Source organism: Protopterus annectens, chromosome 8.part0 (genome assembly GCF_019279795.1).
Source record: "Protopterus annectens isolate FY-2018-M chromosome 8.part0, PAN1.0, whole genome shotgun sequence".
NCBI classification, from domain to species: domain Eukaryota; kingdom Metazoa; phylum Chordata; order Ceratodontiformes; family Protopteridae; genus Protopterus; species Protopterus annectens.
In genome coordinates, this window is record NC_056741.1 from 1,864,089,699 (window position 1) to 1,864,113,516 (window position 23,818).

The 23,818-nt window shown below is 43.5% G+C and overlaps 1 protein-coding gene across 1 annotated transcript in view; it reads left to right on the top strand.

The window, feature by feature from the left end:
• The window catches only part of LOC122809687 (von Willebrand factor A domain-containing protein 5A-like), a 1,458,063-nt gene that overhangs the window by 88,162 nt on the left and 1,346,083 nt on the right, over nucleotides 1–23,818 (top strand). The window lies entirely within an intron of this gene.

Consider the following 23,818-nt stretch of genomic DNA (forward strand, 5'->3'; position numbering starts at 1 on the left):
TGCACAATTCTATTAATTTATTACTAGAGTTAATGTAAAGGGGAGGGGGTTGAAGTTGCAAGAAAGGATATTCAGCCTTCAAAAATCAAATGCAACTTCTTAGTTTTGCATTTAATAAATGAGTTAAAATTGTTTTGAAAATCTTGATGTAAATGCTTAAAGGGTCAAATGTGCAAAACTTGCTGTTTTTTATGTAAAATATTTGATTACATCATTTGTAAACAAATTGATAATGATCATTTTTGAAATGGGATGTAGTAGCACTTGTGACACTATAGATCCCAGAGGTTGGCCTTTCACAGCTGATCCTAATTATCCTGCACTGTCCTGTTACACTTATGCTACAGCATGGATATCGTGGCTGCTGTCTTGAAAAGCAGTGAACGCTCTGTCCCAGAGTACCCCAAAGATACATTGTCCCTCACAAGTACCATACATGGGCCTGTAGATGCCAGAATGACTCCCACAGTTCTTACCTGTTCTGGTGAATCAAGCATCACAGACACCTTATATCTATACTTATAGCTCCATTAAATGGTAGACATGATTGCTAACTATGTGACTTTTAAGGACTGTGATTCTGCATAGATATCTGTCTCTGTGCTTTTCTCAGAGAATCACTCAGTAATTTTGATAAGAGGTGTAGTAAAATATTATAATGCTATGGTTTTATTTAACAATACTAACAATTACAAACAGATTATAGGATCATGGAATATGTGTGGCATGGTAAATGTCATAATGTCACCTCATTCTGTTTCTTTACATCTTATGATTGTAGGTTTAACCTGTCTTATGCTCATGTTATGCACTTTATCCCCAAATATTTATGCTGCTGTAAGCACCTGCAAAGACTAGCTGTAGACCAGTATATATATATATATATATATATATATATATATATATATATATATATATATATATATAAAACCATCTCCCAGTGAGTTTTTCTCTGAATAGCTTTCTCTTGACTCCGTCATTCTTGTATTCTGTGAATTGATTACCATATTTTTGTGTGTTCAGCAGGCTAATCAGACAGCTGCCAGTAATATAATGTACAAAAATTCCATGTTGAATTTCTCATTTTATAGGATCATAGGAGTATACTAGGCTATTCACCTGGAGGTCATTTTAAGCTTAACCATTCCATCCCAATGTAATAACATAGAAATGCTAGTCAATGCACAAGATTGCATTTAGTGATGACTGCCCATGTCCATGACAGTTGTGGGCACTATCCCTGGTAAGAATTTATGGTACCCCATCCACTCATTCAGGTTTTTTTTGAATGGTGTCATAGAGGTACTCTGTTTCACATGAATTGGTAGCCTGTTCCAAAGAAGTAGCAATCGCTGGGAGATAATTCTGTCCTTCCAGCATATCCTGTTTAAGTTGCAGGCCATATTTAGGTCCCTGGAATGGGTAGCCATAGTCCTGTTTGATTTATGGATATGGAGCAAGTTCATTAGGTTTGAGTCTTGGACTGCTGTGTAGGCCATACACAAGTCTCCTCTAAGAAGTCTATATGATACAGAGTATAGTGAAAGGGACTTAAGTCAGTCTGTGTAAGGCACATGCTGGAGACCCTTGATCCTCTTTGTTAGAAACCTCTGAGGTCTCTCCAATTGCTGCAGTGCTTTGTACGGTACATGTCAAATGGCTGTTATACTCAATTATGGGCTGGATAAGTGCCGAGTATAAGAGAGGTTATAACCTCTTTTGCTCTCGAGGCAATGTCTTCATTAATATAGTATGCTATGTAGAAAGCCTTCCTTATTACAGTAGACATATGGCTGTCAAAGTCAAGGTCGCAGTCAACTTGTGATCCCAGACTTTTTACCACTTCATGAGTAGTTAGGGTATTGTTGTTGATTTGATAGTATGAAGGGACCTTGTGCTATAGGGAATGATGATGCATTTTTTTGCATTCAGTCTGAGACCATGACTAATACACCACTCACTGGTTTGCATGAGACCCTTCTGGAGTATACTGACATCATTTGTGGATTCAATGATTGCACCTAATTTGCAGTCATCTGCAGACTTGGTCAGCCACAACCCCTTAGTTTTGACCTGAACTTCTGAGAAGTATATAACAAACAGTAAGGGGCCCAACAATGACCCCCTGTGGTACCCTGCTGGTAACAGCTCTGCTGGTTGATGTGGAGTCACCCACTTTGATAGTGTGTGTCTGGTTTGTGAGCCAGTTGGCAACCCATCTTAAAACAAAGGGGTTTACATTCAGTTTGCTATGTTTATTGGTAATGCTTGAATGTGGGATTGTGTTGAAATCCTTTGCCAAGTTGAGGTTTGCTGTGTCCACAGATGTGCCCTCATCAATGGCCCTGGTCACATTTTCAAAGAAATCTACCAGATTTAACAGGCAGGATCTGCCCTTGATGAAGCTGAATTTGGTAGGATCCAGGGTTTGGACGTCACCTATGTCTTTATTTATGAGGTCCATAATGATGCATTCCATGGCCTTACAGATAGGGCTGGACAGGCTTATGGGTCTGCAATTCCCCGGTTCTGTTGCTAGGCCACCTTTGTGGAAGAGAATAACTGTTGCAATTATCCATTCCACAGGAACAAAGCCTGTGGTTAGGCTATGATTAAAAAGGTATTGATGATACTAGTTCATGTTTTAGCCTGTTTAGAAGACAAACTGGGAAGTCATCTGGTCCCATAGAGGCTGTATTTTTTGCCTTAGACAAAGTTTTGAGGACCTGTTCTTCAGATGTGTAGGGTAGGGGGGGAGTTTAAAGGAAGGTTTTTGATAAGTTAGGAGGGGATAAGGGAGTGAAATTTTCTCCAAACCTATCCGCTAGCAGGTTTGCTATGTCTGTGGGGTCAGTGTGTGTCATGCCATCTATCACTAGTTCTGCGCATGCTTGGGTCCTACCTTTTAGGCTATGTGTGTAGCTGTCAAATGCCTTATGGTTATCCTTGGTTGTACTTGGTAAGTTTCTCTCAAAGGAGCCCTTACATGATTTGACAAGTTGTCTTATTTGCCTGTTGAGGCTAAGGAGGGTGCTTTTCCATTGTTGGGGCCTTGCCTTTGTTTTCTTGGACAGCAATTTTTTTGCATTTATTGTAAAGTTTGTTGATGCTGGATGTACACCATAACAGCTTGTTTTTACTTGGGGCTCTGGATTTAATTCTTTCTGGTACAGCTGAGTTTATACACTTATGCAAGTGAGTGTACAGGGCTTTAGTGTAAGCTTCAGCATAGTTACCACTTCCAGCTTGAGCTGGGGCTTAGAATGCATTTATACCTTCATCTAGGAGGGTATAGTTTGCCTTGATGAAGTTTTTAGTCTGAGTTCTGGTGTTAGTGTCAGCTCGAAGCTGACTGATTTGTGGTCACTTTTAACTAATGAGGGTCCAGCAATTGCGGCAGTGCATCTGTTTGACATTTTGTGTGGGCCAGATCTAGAATGTCTGTTTCCCTTGTCGGCTATAAACAATTTGTTCCAGGGTATTTGAATTAACAAAGTCAAGGAACGTTTGTGCTAGTGAGTTAGGTCTAGTGTAGATTTCCCAGTGGATGGTGGGATAATTGAAATTCCCCATAACCAGTGTGTTCGATAAAATTTGGATTGTCTCCAGTTTGGAGACGTAGGCGTCATGAGCATCATGACCCATGGAGGGGTTCTATAACTGGCTATGACTTGAATGGCTGGTCTTACCCACTGTAACCTAGACTTGGATTAACTCCATGGAATTGTCCAGTATAACTAGATGGGAGGTGAATTTATCTCTAATATAGATTGAAATACTGCCTCCTTTGGTTTTCACGTGTTCATTTTGCAGTTTAAAGGTGTAGAAGGCATTGTAGCCTTGCAAGGCCAGAGTACTTTCTGGGGCCTTGAGTCAGGTTTCTGTGACTTCACAGACATCTACATTTTCTAGTGATAGAAGCACTTCCAGGGAGTGCAGTTGTTGGTTTAAGCTCCTAGCATTTAGCAGCATGACCCTTATTTTGTTCTGATTAGCTAATTTCACATTGGTAATGTTGTTTTCAAGACCTTACCTAAAAAGGCACTATGGGGGAGGTTAGAGCCTTTGCCAGCAGCCGAAAGCCTAGAGGTGCCAGATGCAAATCCCCTCTGGCAAAGCAGTGAGCTTTGTCGATCATAGATTCCCAGGCTGACAGGAACTGGATCCCCTCTGAATGACACCAAAAACTAAGCCAATTATTGAAATCAGTCGTTTTTTGTTTATATTGAGGCATCATTCTAGGTGAGCGTAGTATGCTGCTCAAGCCATACCTGCCTGAGATACATATTCATACAGCTCAACCATGTCTCTCTTCATATAATCCAGTCAGGTATGTCTCAGGTCGTTCATATCAACATAAACTATAACTGAGTTATAATGGTATTTGTTGTTGAGAGACATGAGTGCATGCATGATCTAATGAATTCTGACACTGGACAGGCAGCTAACCATGACTTTCTCTTTGTCCAACCTGGTGAATGGGACATCCATGTGTGTCTCACTACTGAGTCTCCAGTGACAAGAAAATTTATTTTTTGAGTGTTACACCTTATGGGCTTGGTGGGTGAGACACTGGTGTTGCTATGTGTCATGGGTGCTGTAGGGACTAAGTTAGTTGCAGCAGTCTTGCGTTTTGGAGGTCTCTGGAGTTTTGGTAAGTTTTTCGAGAGAAACACCGCATATGTAGATTTTTGTGTTTTGATGCACACTGTGTGTATGAGTATGGTACTATGTGCATATGTAGTGGTGGGTGAGTTGACAACAATTTTTATGTTACTGTTTTGAGTGCGAGAGAGCATGGATTCACGATTCTTGGTGTAAATACATCTCTCTCAATCTGTACTAGAGTGAGTTATTAGTAGAGGGTTGTCAGTGTTGTTGTTGTGTCTTTCGGCTTTTCCCGGTTAGGGGTCGCCACAGCAGAACTCTGCTCTGCTAATGATTGGCAGTAGATTTTTACTTGCCGAGTTGCCAGCTCTGGCACACAACCTTCAACGAAGGTACGCCCATTCACGCATGTCTCCCACACAGAAGATGCTTTAGCTGAGAATCGAACAGGACAACGGGCAGGATTCATGAAACCTCTGTGTAAGAGTTAATATGTCTTACACGGAGGCTGCAGTCTAACGGTATGATGTCAGCATGCCATGCATATTCATGAGGGCATGCTGAATCGCACCCTAGGCTAACATGGTCCGTGTAGGACAGTAAGGGGCGTGTCCGAATGCTGAGTTCTGCAAAGGGACACGCCCCCAGAAGAGTCAGAGTCCTGAAAGTAAACTCCCATGAGCGAGTCCGCGGAAATGTCAAGGAACACAACACCACACATGCCCCCACAGACTATAAACCCAACTGTAATGTAAAATATAAAAATAGCTGTTTAATTTTTTTTTTTTATAATTTCCAAAATGTTTGCCCGTAGTTGCGCTGGTTTGCGCAGGTATGCCCTCCGCTCAACCACAGTTTGCAATCATTGAAAAGCATATAACATCTAAATATGCAAATTAAGCCAAGTAGCAATAGCATAGCGGTAGAGACGTTGGCCAAAGAGGAGGTAGCCACGGTTCGAGCCCCCACAACATCATTTTCTATTTTTAGTTAAATAAGTATGAAACAATCCCCTGACATATATGTATATATATATATATATATATATATATATATATATATATATATATATATAAACTATGATTTAAGTAAAATGTAATGAAATGGGCCATGTATTTTTGAAGAAATCTGACACAAGAAAATATAAAAAAATTGTATAAGTGCCCATAGCTGAGCAAGGCTTTACAAATCCGAATACGAGTGCCCATAGGTGAGCAGCACTCTAACAAGTGTAATATGGCTGCCCGCAAGTGAGCAGTGGTTTAACAGGTGTAATATGAGTGTTCGGAGTTGAGCACGGCTTTAACACTCTTAAAATGACTGCCCGTAGCTGAACAACACTTCACACAGCGTAATATGCGTGCTCAAAGCCAAATAACGCATTACCCAGCGTAAGCCGTTTGCACGGAGCTGCGCAGCACACCAACTGGCTTACCGGCGGACAACGTTGAGCAAGCTGTATCAAAACTGCCTTTACACAGACACACCTCCTAGCCTGTCTAGACAGTAGTAAAAACAAAAAAAGCAATGTCCAGGCTCGAACCCAAGATACTGTGCACCATAGTCAAAGTACTGAACCACTAAGCCATGACAGTTGTACTGAGAAATGCAGTATTAGCATATATATAGGAATGAATGGAAATAGAAGCATGACAAAGCAGGTTTTCTTAAGCTGATAAATATCCAAAATGGCCAATCACAGATAAGTGCGGGAAAACGGGCATATATAAGCCCCATAGGTGGGAATACACAGCATAACTGATTGTGGTACCCATTTGCAGTCAGGATGGCAGGTGCAGGAGAGGGAAGTCACTTTAGAGCACAGAGGTGGGGTGTTGAGGAGTCCAAATATATGGTTTGGCTCCTAGTCCACGATCATGAGGCTCAACTCATGCAGGGCCAGGTTCACTGGGGTGCATACAAGGCAGAGGCGTGGAACCAGTTGGCACATGATCTCACCAGTGCCACAGGCATACCAAGGACTGGTGAACAGGTCCGTCACCACCATGCGGACCTGAAGGAGACGTAAGCAGGACCAACTGAACCGTTGGATCCAGGAGGCCCGGCAAATGCCCAATGCTCCACTACTGAGTAAGTATCCACGTAATTAAGTATGTAAGAAATTATCCTAGCCTATATTATGGAGATGTATGTTCCAATATTACTTCATTTATATTACAGCTGCAGGTGTCCGTTCCATGAATCAGCGAGCCTATGCTGATAGGCTGATGAGGTTGCGCCACCAGGCAGGTTAGTAATTATATTGCTGGAATTGTTATAGAATATAAGTGAGACAGCTTGTAAAAGAGTTCAGTGTTGTTACATATTAATAAAGTTCAAATAAGCCTAGAAGAAAGATTCTGCTAGTAATGTAAGATTAGATAAGTGATGCAGCCTGTAATCCAGAAATAAACATTAAACAAGTCTGAAATAGAGTTTCCACCTGTATTGTAATATCAGATAACTGCTTCACCCTGAAAATGACTGGTAATCAATCTACAAAGGATAGACATGTGTCAAATACATCCCCTTTAAAATCTGCCATATGAAATAAGTGAGTCTGTTGGAAAGGATTGTTGTAACCAAGTAAGAAATGTTAATAATGCCTAGAATTAAGTACCATCTTGAATTGTAAAAATAAAATAAGTGAGAGTGTGAGAAAGAGGGTATGAATTGACCAAGAAAGCTGTAATAAGTCTGGAATAAAGTTATACTGCAGTCAGTACATAATGAAATGAATGAGACAGCCACAACCAAAGAGTGAAATGGGTGTAATAAAGTACTGAACCTGGAATGTGTCTGTCCCACAATTTGGATATGGTGCTGTACCCTTGCAATATGGAGATAGTATGGTTGTATGAAATACTGAACATCCACAGTTGTCTAGAGCCATATAAATCAAATGTAGCAGGATGCTGTACCTGAACACAGCCAGATATGAACATGTATGAATAAAAATGGAATGTATATTAATGTAGCAGTAACATTCCCATCACCAACATTCCTAAGGTTACATATAGGAAACTGTACAAAGACATGTAGGGGATATATATCTGCAGCTACTAGGAATGTACAGCATATGTATAGGTAGTTTTAAGTTGTTAATGTAATATTTCTTCACCCTACCCCATTTTCACAAATGATGCCATTCCACACCAAACTGGGCATGTGTATACACAATTAATTCCCATGGATATTTGTCCTGTTGGTTCATACATATCTGCATGTACGTTGATGCATGTGCCCTGTTCACATATCCAAACCTGATGGCCTGTTGCCATCAATCAACCGTGCATGCTGTTGGATTGTGTACTGTTGTTATAAATATGCATGTGTTATGCTTGCTGTTCAATGTTTGGAATTCATGGGTGTTTGGTTAATGGGAATACTGATGCATGCTGTTACAACTAATTTTGAATGGTGTTGTTTGTTACTAACCCAAAATGTCATAAAATACTGATAAACATAGGACAACAGGGAAGGCGGGTTCCAGCGGACCCACCTCTCCCACCTCAGCTGGCGAGTGCACCTGGCACCAGTGCCCAGGCCGGAACCTCCTCCGGTGGCCCTGTGCCACCTTTGGGTGGAAGCACTGCAGGGGATGGGGCTCGTCCCCCCTCTGCAAACGTGGCCAGAGGAGAACGTCCACTCACCCTCCATGGTGTCCGGTCTGTGATGTGTAGCGAGATCAGGCATGCTGTGCTTGATCCCCTATGCCAGCTCGAGGCGAGGGTGGCGCAACTCACGGGTGTGCCTGCCTGTCCTATACAGCCCCCAGCACAGCCCCGTCCTGGGCAGTGAAGGTGCAGTGGTAACTGCCCATGGGTGGGGATCTCAGTTCCACTGTTGCCATCTGTGGGCTCATGGGCTCGCGATATCCAAACATCCGTCCCCGTCAATTGTGTTTACCCCCCACATGTGTCATACTCTGCCCCTGTATGCATCTTGTTTGTCTTGTCTGTTAACCTCCCCAACCTACCTCCCCAAAATATACCTACTTCCTGTACCTCACATTCCACTCTCACCTGAAAAAAAAATAAAAAAGGGGCACTCTGTTCCCACAAAAAAATTACGCCCCATACATAGCTGCCCATTTTGCAGACATGTCTGCTGGACATGTCAACTGATAATTAACATTGGCTGTACAACATATTTTGTTGTCCTCACCCCTCTCTCAGGGGTGGAAGGTTTCAAAATTCACACCAAATTTCACACATATGCGCAGCTGTTGCTGGTAAAGAAATGGGCAGATATGGGCCTTCCCTACATCCTTCCTGCACACCCCAAGCTTGTTTTCCTACTGTCCTACCGTCTTTGTGCCCCCTTTTCACCAGTTTCCTATCTCCCCATTTTCTTTTCTTTAAAAGAAATTAGCGCAGGTGTTAGCGGGAGTAAGCACTTTTAAGCAGTTGTAAGCATGTGTGCGCTTGTGTGCGTTTAGCTAAGCAAGGGTGCACTTAGCTAGGCGAGTGTGCGCATGTGTAAGCATCGCGCAAACCAGCACAAACCCGCTTACAACTGCTTAAAAGTGCCTTAGTCACTCTGTATGACAAAGCCTGTAGTCTGCTCATCAGCAAAATAAAATTCCCCTGTCAGTCTCGAACACAGGACCTTGGAAACACTAGTCTGCATGACTTACCACTAAGCCATAACTGATATACAAGAACTTGGTGCTGAAAGCAACATATCATGACATAGAAGGACTGAATGTAAAGGGAATATAGGAAGGCCATTACACAAAGCTTGTTTCCTGTATCTTTACTGGCAATTCTTGTGGAATTGCATTACATTAGTGTGATAAGAGAAACAGCCATGCTAGGAGGTAATAATGTTAGAGTAGCACATTACAAGCCACACACGGTATCAGAGCAGGATAAACACCACCATATTTGAATAGGTATGAGTCACAGACATCCCAACTGTGACTGATTTAAAGGGATGTCCTTCCTTTGTCAAAAAATGTTACCTGTGCCCAACTGACTACTATTTGGGGTCTTTCCAGTTGCTGGAGGTGTCTGCTAAGGTACATCCCACAAGGGGCATTGTACTCAATTGTGAGCCTGATGAAGGATGACTGCAGAGGCACGATGACCTCCCCTGATCTAGATGTGATTACCTTCATGATTAGGTGGGTATATGAAATGTTTTTATAACCACTACAGCCACATGGTTGTCAAATGCGAGATTTCTATCAACTTGTGTCCCCAGGTCTCTTATTACTTCTTCTGTACTTAATGGGTTACCACCTATGTGGTAATTGATGGGCACTTACTGTTTTTCCAAAGGGGATGACTCTACACTTTTTTGTGTTTAGCTTGATGACATGGCTGTGGCACCAGTTGTCTGTTTCTATGAGGCCCTTTTGTAGGATGCTTGTATCAGCTGGAGGGTCAGATATGGTGCCCAGTTTGTAGTCATCTCCAAACTTGTTCAGACACAGTCCTTCCATGTTGGCCTGTACCGCCAAGAATTATATACCAAACAGGGGGGTCCCAGGATCGAGCCTTGTGGGATGTCAGTTGTAGCTAGTTTGGACTCTGACATGGCTCCAGCATTTCTGACCATGTCAGTTCTGTCCTTGAGCCGGTTTGCAACCCATCTAGTGACATAGGGGTTTATATTTAAGCTGGTGAGCTTATCTATAATGACCACATGGGTTATTGTATGGAAGGCTTTTGCAAGGTCCAGGTAGGCTGTGTGGACCACCTTCCCCTCATCAATGGCCTTGGTGACTGTTTCAAATGACTCAACCAGGTTTAAGGGGCAGGATCTGCCCTTAAGAAAGCCACACTGGGTAGGGTCCAGTGTCTGTAGGTCCCCAATATCTTTATTTCTGAGGTCCATGATGATCCTTTCCATAGCTTTGCAGACCATGCTAGTCAGGATTCTGGGGTGATAGTTTGCATGAACCATTCAGGCACCACCTTTGTGGAGAGGGACCACTGTTGCTGTACACTGCTGTTTGGGTACATATCCTGTGGTAAGGCTGAGATTGAGCAGTGGTTTTATTTGGTGTTCGATACTTCTTGGACTTCATGTTGGATGCAGCCCAGGACACCATCTGGTCCCATTGATGCTGTGTGTTTTGCTTTAGGGATGCTAGCTGTTACCTGAGCATCTGTGATGTCAGAGGGCCAGCACTCTGCTGGGATAGATATTTGGCCTTTTGGTGGGGGGGGGGGCGGGGGAGAAGTTTGCACTGAATCTGTCAGGTCGGATGTTGGCAATGTCTGCGGGTTTGGTGTATTGTTTGCCATTTTGGACTAATTCTGAGCATATCTGGGAATTCCCAGCCAGGTTCCTACCATCAGTAAAGAAAGCCTTGTGATTATCCTTAGTGTCCTGTACAATTTTTATCTCGTAGCTGGCCTTAGAGGATTTTATGTGTGGCCATAGTTTTTTGTCATAATACTGATCAGTGATGCCTTCCCTTTTTGGGTTTTGCTCTATCATGTAGTAGCTTCCTCCTTCTCTTGCATGGTTTGTTAATGGCTGGGGTCCACCAGACAGGATGCCTGCCTTTGGAGGATTGGGTCTTGGTTTTATTTGGAATTGCATAGTCCATACATTCCTGAAGGTGTTCATAGAATGCATTCATAAAGGGTTCTGAGGTCTGGGCCATATTTTCCACAGGCACAAGGGCTTTAATGGATTCCACCTCAGTTTGGAGGAGTGCATAATTTGCTTTACACATGTTTTTCACTGTGGTTTTTTGGCCAGGGACTGGGGTCAGGATGTGAATATCCAGTGAGATTACTGTATGGTCTGGTCTTACCAGTGAGGGATACACTTCTCGTCTTGGCCATAGAGTCCCCATGTTGGTGATTATCAGGTCCAGTATGTTTACCCCTCTTGTGGGAGTGGTGACAAGTTGTTCCATAGCATTTTGGTTTATGAAGTCTAGGAACCTTTGGCCTAGGGTGTTGGAGCTAGAATAATGCTCCCAGTCTATGTTTGGGTAGTTGCAGTCACCCAATATAATGTTGTTTGGAGAGACCTTCATATTTTAATGTGTTCTCAAGTAGGCCAAGTGGGGTTCCTGGATTTAGGAGGGTGGTCTGTAGCAGGCTACGAACTTGGAGGCAGTTTTAGCCACTGTTACTTGCACGTGGATAGTCTGTGCTGCTTCATGCTGTGGCACCAACCTGGGGGTGTGGGTATACTTGACAATTATTGATACTCACCCTCCTTTTGTAGTTTGTTCCATGTTTTGGGGCTGTAAAGCATGGTATGAGGTGTAACCTGGTAGTGCTAGGGTGCTCTTGGGAGCCTTGAACCAGGTTTCTGTTACTGCACAGATATCAACATTCTCCATGCTGAGGAGAGTTTGGACTACATGCATCTTACAGTTTAGACTTCTGGCATTGGGTAGCATTACTTCTAGTTTCGTATCCCTTGTGATACCTATGGAGGTGGGTTTGTGTTTTGAGCCTTACCTATTCAAGGCACTATGAGGGTGACAACAGCCTTTGTCAGTATCCAAAAGGCCAGGGGTGATAGGTGCAAGCCATCCATAGCGGAGCATCATGTCTTGCTCAGCATGTCATCCCAGGCTGACAGGCATTGGATCCCCTTTGCCTAACAACAATACTTACGCCAATTGTTGTAATTGATCATCTTGTCTTCATAATGTGGCATCATGCTTGGTGAGGGTAGGACATTACTCATGGGTCATCAAGTTTGCATATACTACATGGTGTTACATTGCTTAACACATGGCAATCATGCCTCAGGTGGTGCTGCAGGGCTGCCTATGTTGGATGCACATACTACACTCCCTGTACATGTTTGAAAGCAGGTTGTGTCATCTTAGGCATCCCTTTTACTATATGTGTGAGTCAGGGAGAGGTATCATTTCCAGGGTTCCTACTGAGCCAGTGTATGTGCTATGTGTTGCCTCTTTGCCAAGGCTTACTGGGCACGCCTCCTTCTGCCTGCCGGGTCAGGCTCAAGTTGTTCCTCCTCCGAGTCACACTCTGCCTGTGATGGCCTTGGCAATGGTGGGGGGCTGTTTTGGCTGGGCCTATGCTGGTCCTGCTGCAGCTGTTTTTGCAGAATCATATTATGTAGCATAGCACATACCATGACAATTTGGGTACATGTAGTTGGTGAGTACTGCAAGGCTCCACCAGATGTGTCCAGGCACCGGATCCATGACTTGAGCAGCCCAAACACACGCTCTATTACATTACGTGTTTGTGCGTGTGCCTCATTATGGCATTCCTGTTCAGGTGTGTGTGCGTTTCTGATGGGTGTCATCAGCCACGGCTCCAGTGCATAGCCAGCATCCCCCAATAGGTGACCATGTGGGATGTCCCCATTGGCAAATGTCTGGTACAGCTGCATCAGATGCCAGATATGGGAATCATGGTAGCTTCCAGGGCAGCCAGCACACACATTCATTATTATGCCCTGGGCATCACACACAACCTGGCAGTTGATTGAGGGGAAGCCCTTGCGGTTAATGTAGGCCCTACCCCGCTCACCGGCTGGTGCCTTGATGTGTATATGCGTGCAGTCTATTGCACCCACTACCTCAGGGTATTCCGCTATTTGCTGGAAGAGATGCATATTGCTGGCCAATACCTCACGGGAATTGGGGAAATATACATGATCACTGACATGTGCTGACATGGCATCCAGGAACTGGTGCAGTACCCTGGATGCTGATGCCTGTGATATCCCCATCATATCACCAGTTGGTCTCTGGAAGGTACCTGTTGCTAGTATTCTTAGGCCAACACATACCTTGGTTTCCACTGGGATGGGTTCCCCTCTGTTGGTTCTGTGTGTGAGGCATGGCCTGCACAGCTCAACAATTTGCTGCAGGAGGTCTCTGTCCACTCTATAGCGCTCCACTATCTCCAGCTCATGTAATCCCTGGTAGGTGACCCTGGGCCTGTACACTCTTCTTCGTCTCCTCACTGTGGGTTGTCCAGCAGCATTTGCATTGTCACCACCCTCAGCATGTTGCATATGTCGCCTTATAACAGCTATGGCAGTGCCTAGCATTTTTTGTCTGAGTGAAGCTTTTTCAGTTTTCACTTCTAGTAGCTTACTCCAGTGTTGCAGTGTCTCTTGAGAGACACATACTGCACTGTTGTTTGCAGAGTTTTCAGTGCTGGGCTGGGCTACTGTTCTGCCTGTGTAATTGCCTGATTCTGATTGTTTTCACCTGCTAGCTCTGCTAGTATTCACTGGTAGCTTCCTACAATTTGTTGTGCTTCCTTTTTCCTGTCTGTTTCCTCAGGGTGGTGCGATGCGCATACAGGGGCAAACACGTGCACAGCAGCTAACACGCGTGCACACATGCTTAGATGGACTACAACTTGCTTATTCAGGTTAAAACGCGTGCACACTAGCGCAAACGCACTTACAAGTCTTTAAACAGGCTTCTACATGCTTACTCCGGCGTAAACTCGCACACTCACGCTTACACTCGCGCACTCCATCTTACTCGGGCTTCCCAGCGCGCACACACGCGCATGCACACTCAGCAAGAAACTTTGGTGTTATCCACAGTGTACACCTTCCATTTCTTGGGTTTCCCATGTCTACCTGTTGACACACCTCTTTCCATGATGTCTAACTGACAGCTTTCACATGCCACTCTGCTCCAGTGAGCTTCATTTCTTTCATACATACCCCACTGTGATGTCACCTATCTCCTACTCTATTACTCCCCTTATCCTATTCCTACACTCCATGGAATATGCTCATTTGCTATGTAAAAGTGTGATTAACTATCCTAACACTCATTTACATAGGATTGCCTACTAATGCTTAGTTACATGTCTTACACTGAGCTTCTCCCCTTAGCAACCCCTACTCGGTGGCCATGTTGTTTTCAGCCTGCTATTCCCTTACATTGTAAATTGATGGTTTACATAAAACCGATGTTTATGGGTTTTAAATATTTTTCTGTTTTTTTTTTTTTTTAGCGCAGCCCGTTTGCACGGCGCTGCGCTACGTTTAAACATCGGCGATTGCCGAAAAAAATATATATTTTAATTTTGCATGGAGGTACATTGCCAGTGGCCACATATTTGGTCATTGGCATGCTTCCTGGAACATATGCAACCTTTATTTGGAGCTGACAAGGCTCCATTGTGCTATTTGCAGAACGGTACTCAGTTGTCAATGGAGTACATTTCTGCAGATAACACGGCTCTTACATGGACAGATTTGTGCTTCCTGGATCACAAAATTACCTCATTTGCATGCCTTTCGGCTGCAAGTGAGATAATTTGCATATCCAAGCCCTGTCCGTGTAAGAGCTGTTTTAGGAGCTCTTTTACACGCCCCTGCAGGCTGTTCGTGGATTGCTCCGTCGGACATGATGGCTGCATGGAGTCTTACACTACTCTTAGACTCCGTGCAAGCCATCGTGAATCTGGCCCAACATCTTACTGTGAGGCGACAACGCTACTGCAGCACCATTGCTACAGTGCCTCAAGAGACCCAAGTCAACAAGGCTGGCAGGAGAAACAAGGGCAGCCCAACTGTCCATAATGCTAGGTTAAAGACTGTTGTCACTAGGGGGACTTTTCAAAATCAATCACAGATGAGCTCAATGGATGGATATTTCTGCCTGTTTTTTTTTTTTTTTGCTAGTGGTTGAATAGGTTGCAGCTTAATGGCAGTATTTCTTGACTGGGAAAGCAGTAAAGACGTGGGCTACACTAGTGTGCTGCAGCTGTATCTAAGGGAAACATTTTTGAATTTAACTGTCTGTCTTTGGTGCACAACTGCACTGCAGTGCATGGTGTGTGATGCACAAACCAGCAGAAACCTGCTCATATGCAGGGCCTAAATACCAGAGGCTAAAATCTTGAAATAAACTTTAAAAAGATTCAAAATGACCAATAAGGATGCTTATTCTAAGCAACAAACTAACCTCCCTTTACCAGACAAGACCCAGTCAGCACAATCCTCTCACTAAAGTGCAGATACACCCCTTGAAATTCAGGATGGCCTGGAAAATATGCTCAGAACAAACAACCTCTACACAAAGACCCAGATACAGCAAGTCTATATCTGGACTATGCTACAGCTACTAGCTACCCTAGTTTCAGCAGGAAACACTAGAGAATGTTTAACACAGCAAAAAATAGCAGCGAGACACTAAAAAAACATTTAAAACAGCAGAAAATCAGAAAGGAGGCTCAAAAGAGTGTTTTAAATAGCTAACAGATTAGTTATTTAAAGACTGCTTGGCAGGAAAACTAGAACAAGCAGAACAGATAGCTTTAAAACAGTGAAAAATACCAGTAAATACTTAACAAACAGTGAAAACAGCAATAAAAGTAGATTTAACAGGCACAGTAATACAGACAATTGTAGTACAACAAATACAGACAGTTGCAGTACAACAGTGTAGTTTAGTACAAAGTATATAAATACAGTATAAAAATAGGCAGTAGACAATACAAAAGTGCTGTAAATAGTATAACTAAGAAAAAAAAACAAGCAACTTATGTTTTTTTTCTGGAAGGTCAGATGCCTCTATTTATCTGGTATCTCAGCTCAGAGTTGTGGCTGGTAGCCCACCTCAGTTCAGCTCAGTAGAAACAAGCAGAAACCTGCTCAAATGCAGGGACTAAATACCAGAAGCTAAAAAAAAAATAAAAAGATTCAAAAGAACCAATGAGGATGCTTACTACAAGTCCTAGACGGACTCCCCTTTACCAGACAGGACCCAATCAGCACAATCCTCTCACTAATGTGTAGATAGGCCCCCTCCAATCCAAGATGGCCTGGAAAACATGCTCAGAACAAACAACCTCTTCAAACAGACCCAGATGCAACAAGTCTATATCTGGACTATGCTACAGCTACTAGCTACCCTAGTTTCAGCAAGAAATACCAGATAATGTTTAACACAACAGATATATAGCAGTGAGACACTAAAAAATGTTTACAGCAGCAAAAAAACAGCAAGGGGGCTCTAAATAGTGTTTTAAACAGCTAATAGATCAGTTATTTAAACACTGCTTGTTGGGGAAACCAGAACAATCGGAACAGATAGATTTAAAACATTGAAAATACCAGTAAATACTTAACAAACAGTGAAAATAGCAAAAAAGCTTTGTAAACAGTGAAAACAGCAATAAAATTCAATTTAACAGGCACAGTACTACAGGGAGTTGAAGTACAACAGTATAGTTTAGCACACATTATATAAATTCTGGGTAGGAATTTAAAGCCTGCATGGTCTTTTTTACCATGTAAGCATTGTGCCATGCTGCTTACATGAAAGTAAGCAGGTTTTTGATTCACTAAACACTGCTGGGTGGTGCACAGGCACGCGTCAACATGTGAAGTTCTGTGGCATGCAAATCACCTCATAAGTAGATGAATCTCATGCAAATGAGGCAGATAGAGTGATCCAGCAAGCAGATAGGCAACTCTGCAGACCCTGTGTCAGTGTCTGTAGTGTACAGGAATGTAGACAGAAAAAAGGGGCTGTAAAAATGTAGCTAGATAGACAGAAATGACATACCACATACAGCTATGAATGAAACTATCCTCTGTATCTATGAAAAGTGAAAGAAAATATGTCAAAATAATTTTTTTTAATAATCTGGGCATGTTTACATGGCATGCCTCAGTGCACAAACACGCCTTATAAAAAAAAAAAGAAAGAGAGAAAACATGGAAAAAACAAAATTAGTATTATGTGACAGAAATGTATTACAGGACCCTGCATGGAGTATCTACAATGTTGCATTGGTGCTCTTGCTAACGTAGTAGGGCTTTAAAGTGTGTAGTTTCTAGGCTTTGAGTATGGATCACTATGCAAATGAGGTGGAGTTACTGGATAGCATAATGGGGTAATCATTTCTGCATATCCCATCCGTGTAGGCAGAGAACCATGTTGGTGTCCACATAGAAGGTAGCTGACATCAGGAAAGGGTGTGTCCAATGACTTCTAAGCTGGTTTCAACTTAGCTGTGCCTGCTTGCTCGGCTTGCCACTATGCTACGAGTGGAAATTAAGGGTGTGTGTGCACCGACATCTAAGCTTTGTCTAGATAAGGGGCACATGTTTCTGCATGGTTGCATGGCATGGGTCGTGCTGACAGTGGAAGTCTGGGGAGGGTGTCCACTAAGTACTAAGCATTGTTTACCTATGGGGCATGTGTTTGCATGGTGTGCTGCAGTGCTGACGGTATGTAAAAGCCAATGATATATTAGTTTTGACCCTTGTTTAATTTAAACTAGAGCCATTAAATAATTGTAATGGTATATTAGCCAGGTGGAATGCATCATAGGTAGCTAATCATGCAGTTAGCACCTACAGTAGAGCACTATAATGTATGCATGCACCCTGCAATCTACGTTCCCCCCCATATTCTACACCATTGGAGTACAGACTTGGGAATTTTAACTGAAAGAATGCTAGAGGCTGCTGCAGTTCTGCTACATCTGTATGTGCTAGTTGTTGAAGTCAGTGCTGCTGCTGACAGTAGGCCTAGGCAGAGAAGGAGAAGAGTGTTCAGGCCCAGGATAAACTTCCAGGAGCTACATGAGCTGGAGAATGTAGAGCACAACAGGGTGGACAGGGACATGCTACAAGAACTCACTGAGCTCTGCTGCCCTCAACTCAGACCCAGAGCTAAGAGAGGAGGAACCCATCCCTGTGGAAACAAAGGTATGTGTAGCCCTTAGGATAATAGCCTCAGGTACTTTCCAAAGACCACCTGGAGACATGATGGGTTCTCACAGGCATCAGCATCTAGGGTACTCCACCATTTCCTGGATGCCATGCTACCACATGCCAGTGAGCACATTTATTTCCTCTCACCCCTGAGGTGAGGGCCAGCAATATGCAACACTTCTACCATGTAGCACACTACCCTGAGGTACTGGGTGCCATAGATTGCACTCATGCACACATCAAGGCACCGCCTGGTGAGGAGGGTAGAATCTATGTCACCCACAAGGGGTACCACTCCATCAACTGCCAGGTTGTGTGCAACACCCAGGGGATTATCATGAATGTGTGTGCTGGCAGGCCTGGCAGTTATCACTACTCCCATATCTGGCATGTATCACAGCTGTACAAGATGTTTGCTAGGGGAGACATCCCACATGGCCATTTACTGGGGGATGCTGGCTATGCACTGAAAACATGGATGGTGACATCCGTCAGAAATGCGCACACACACACACACACACACACACACACACACACACACACACACACACACACACACATACACCCATGGAAGAATGTGATAATGAGGCACATACACAAACTAGGAACATTATAGAGAATGTGTTTTGGCTGTGGAAGTCACGGTACCAGTGCCTCGATATATCTGGTGGAGCCCTGCAGTACTCTCTTGCCACATGTGCACGTATGTTCACAGTATGCGCCATGCTACACAATATGGTCCTGTGGAAGCAGCTGCAGCAGGATAAGGAAAGGGAAAGGATACACAGCCCTCTACCAGTGCCTAGGTCATCACAGCCACAGTCACAGGAGGACTCAAAGGAGGAGCTCCCCGATGATGTTCCAGTAGGCAGAAATAGGCATGCCCAGTGCACCCTTACATTGGCTAAGAGACAACGCAAAGCACATTCACTGACAGACTAGGGCCATAGGGAGTGACACCTTACTCCAAATCACACACATATATTAAAATAGCTGATGGCAGGCAACCCACACAACCTGTACCTATCCATGTATTGGCTGAGTTCTTCTTGCATCACACAGAGTTAGCCCTGAACTGCCGTTTTGTCAACTGCTGCATTGGCAAGGTAAGTTTTAACCTACACAATAATTGTAAGGATTACTAGAATATGGTATTGTATGTATGGAAATATAGTGGGCTATGTGGACAGATATAACATCCACACGGGACTACAGAGATTCCGTCCAATAGTATGTGTTCCTCATTATTCACTAGGCCTCAGGGTTGGAATATGCACTACATCAGGCAAGGAAGATGTTAAACAATGGGCTTACATGATATTTGGACTACTGTCCATGCCAGCTGATTATGTGCTGTTAGTCGCCCACCCCCAACACAGCAGTGTTCCCATTTAATTGTTTTAACAGAAAATCGGCAATGGTATATCAGTGGACCAGGCAATTTCAGGACTGTAACATAGAAATCAATCATATATTGTATGTCTCACCACCTTAAGACTACTAGGTGACGGCTTCATATCAGACTTAAGCTGTGGCATGTGCAATATGTAATGTGAACTATAGTAAATAAGACTAGTTAGGTAGGGGTTCTAATCTCACTGCAGCCCGCTTGGTGCATATGTGTGTGTGTGTGTGTGTGTGTGTGTGTGTGTGTGTGTGTGTATATATATATATATATATATATATATATATATATATATATATATATACATTATATCCATATGGTATACCCTTGTTAACTTAGACATAGGTAGGGTTTTGCAGTGTTTTATTTGTAGCAGGTGATATGCCCCCCCCCCAAAGGACTGATCACAACAAGGCCTGCTTATTTCATCAAGCATATGTCCTAAACTGATAGTACTAGCAGACATGAGGTTGTTGCGTGCAACACATACTGTGATCTGTAGTATGTACCATTACATAGGTAAGTGCTCATATCTACATACAGCCAACTTGCACTACATGTTTGCCTTGGCATGTCCTATATGTAGTGATTGGAAGTGGTGCTAGCTTCAATGTAGCCATGTTTGTGTGTAAGCATGTTAGAGCATTTTACATCACGTTATAGAAACCATACAATGTTTGAACTGAACTAGAATAATGGCCATACAGCCCTCACAATCATAGACATCTTCATGCCCATAGTTACAAGATCAGCACATATTGCCCCAGTCCAAGAGTGACACAGGCAGATGCCCTGTGTTGAGATGATCACATAGACAATCATACAGCTGGCATGTGCTGAGGTGCTCTGTGTGACATTATGCAAGGTTCTCTTCCAAGAGTATGTTTCAGTCTGCTAGACAAATATCTCCCACAAGCATGTAGTACTAACGTCACATACTAGGTTAATGTCCTTATAGTGAGTCATCCATCTACTATGCTTCCTACTGATAGGCAGCATACGGAATCAAACAGGATCACACATTGCCCTGTATGCAAGGCACAGATGACTTCTGAGTAGTCTATATGCCACAGGTGACAATGACACCTATTGCAGACAATCCCCACTGAAACATACTGAAGATGTTTATTGTCCTTGTGAGGGACCATACTGTTGTGTCCAATTGCCAGTACTGCTTGGGAAAGTACCTCAACAAATGACCATTGAACTCAGATATTGGCATGCAGAGGGAAGGGTACATGAAGGTTATGAGTATGTCACTCACTGATGACTGTGGCCTCAGCTATGTCATATGATCCCTGCCATAACACTGTAGATATATATTGATCTGAGGCACATTAGGTGTAAACCTGTGTGGCCAGGTCTGTGTGCCCAGTTCTTTCACCCCTGCGTATGCACAGCACATGTTGCGACTGATGTGCTATTTACCAGATACATAGCTCTAACTGATGGAAATGATACTACATATATATTTGCTTGGACTTTATGGCCATTAGTAAGTCAACAGACATGTGTTCTCAATACCATCTTGTAGGATTGTGACATAACACTGAGACTGTATGAGTGCTCACCGTTTGCAGGCATCAGCCACCATTGCTAGCCACAGTCATTCAGTAGTCTTGTGTATTGTGGTTGCATGTATTCCAAGCAGTAGAATTCAACCATCCCACAGGAGATAATAAATGGCTTTCTTGACATATATATACCTGTTGTCTGTAAGGGGGTGGGGGGTATGTGTGCTAGTAGCTCCAAAGAAAATGATCTGTGGCCAGATCCCACTAGGCAGGACCTTACAGTGGGGGGACAGTGGTCACCCATATTGCTAAACACATGATGCCATACATTGGTTCCCCATGTGGGGATGTCACGGCACTGCTCCAGGGCATTGTAGGGAAGGACCTGGATCATCCTTTGGACAAGTGAGCTGCAGCACGACAAAACAACACAATGTGTACATGTTATACTTCCCTAACGTGCTGTGCTCTGCACTGACATCTTGCATGACTCCCTTCTTGCAACATGCTGGAAGTAACTGCAATAGTTACTTGCACAGAGGACAGCTAGCAAGTATTGCAAAGCAGGGTCCCCAGATATTTGAGTCCTGTCACCTGAAATGCCATGACAGGGGTTAGCATGGATACGAGCACTAACACTGTAATTCACCTACTGACACTGACCAAACACTGTGACATTTGCTGAAGGCCAGATCATGCCTACAGACTGTAGCCAGCGGAGCCCATTGAATGTTACACTATGCAATGGATGTCAGACATAAGTGTCACTCCACCAACCATGGCCTGACAAACTGTATGACAATATTAGGCCAGCAGGCCATGCTGGAAACTGTGCATATCATGTACAGAGTGTTATGTCACCTAGTAGATAGGCAAGTGTCTGACAGTTATACTCAGGGAACATAGCACTGGGGGACCTACACTGCAATGATGCCAGTCACCAGTGGAGTTCATTATTGGTGTACCCCTTCTAAGTATTCCCTCTCTGCAGTCACAGCCACTGTCACTGACCCCTGACTGAGTACATTAGCAAGTGAGTGTATATCAGAAACTGTTGCATATTTCCACACAGAACCAACAGCTATCCAGGATGGCCTAAGACACAGTCAGTTGTTGTCTGTCTCTGACAACAACTAAATGCCAACAACTGCACAATACTATCCTGTGGGGAATCATCCACCCCTCCAAAATATTGTAGTGTTTGCACACCACACACAGTTGAGCCATTAAACATGGAGTTATGGACATGGAGAGTAATCTAGCCTTTGACTTATACTGGTTGGAAAGATGTGGGGATGCATTCACTGTTGTACAAGCAATACCGACAGGTTTGGGATATAAATCCCAGACTGTCACTGCTATACTTAATGTGGCAATCATCACACCTATCATTGTGTGCAGTGGTATGCTTGCCATGTCACTACACAGGCATATCATAGAACTGTAGCAGCCACACAGGTTCCATTGTACACCAATACACAGTGTAGATAACATGTCCTGTTGTGTCCATGTCATGACCATATGTGTGTATTTTGTCTCCTAAGTGCTTTGGAGGGGATGTGTATGGCTCCATACTGGGAGGTGTCAGTTCCCACTATATACCTCCCACATATCCATGACAGGACTAACATATGTCTCACCTGTTCTACACACCGACAACATCAGTGTGGTATGTATAGTACATGCTGGAGAGACAGGTATGTAACACAGACAGTACACCCTACAAGAAACAGGCCCCCCATGCAAGTAAAGCACACATCTGCTGTGGCACACATCATGTGCAAGTTGCACATTGGGATGCAGAACATGACAATCATAACTGGTGTTTGACATCTGTTGGTACTGGACACAGAATATATGTAGATGATACATCTCCATCACCACAGCTTGTAGATGTGTTAGTTCCCAAAACCTTGATGACACTTATCAAGGGTAGCAGACCTTATCACAGATTAAGGATGCATGAGTACACTGAATGCCACCATTGTCCTTGTTAGCCTGTTAAATACATATGAACCTATGGAGCCATGCACGTATAGTGCTGTATCTTGCTGAAGACATATTTCTGCTGTGCTGACATGCCATCCTGTGCTGCTTTATTTCTGCTGTGTATCCATAGGTTATACCAACAGACTTCTGTAACAGAAACATAAACAGGCCTGTGACACACCTGTCATTATGTAACTATACAGCTAATACAACATCATACAAAATAAGGCACACAAATGTATGTGGCGTACTCATGACAAATGCCAGCATACTGTATCTGTCGGTAACCACTACAAGTGGCATGGCAAGCCAACACTGCATTACACAAGTACATCTTAACTATTATAGTCACGCTGTGCATCAGACACATAGCTTAATTTGCCTGCATTGATGGTGAGGATGACAGGGATGTGGCACAGGTATCATCACTTGCACAGGGTGTTGTGTGGGGGTGCAGGAAGCTTAGACTCATCCAAATGGTTGACAGCATGTCTGTGAGTCAGGAAAGGGAGCATGTAAGATAGACAGTGGAGAAGTGCCATGTGTGTCTGTAGGTGACCTGCATTTGACAGTGGTGTGTGCGTGTACACAGTCAAGCTCAGTGCTAGCCGTAAATGTGTGCATGTTGGACATCTTTGGACCA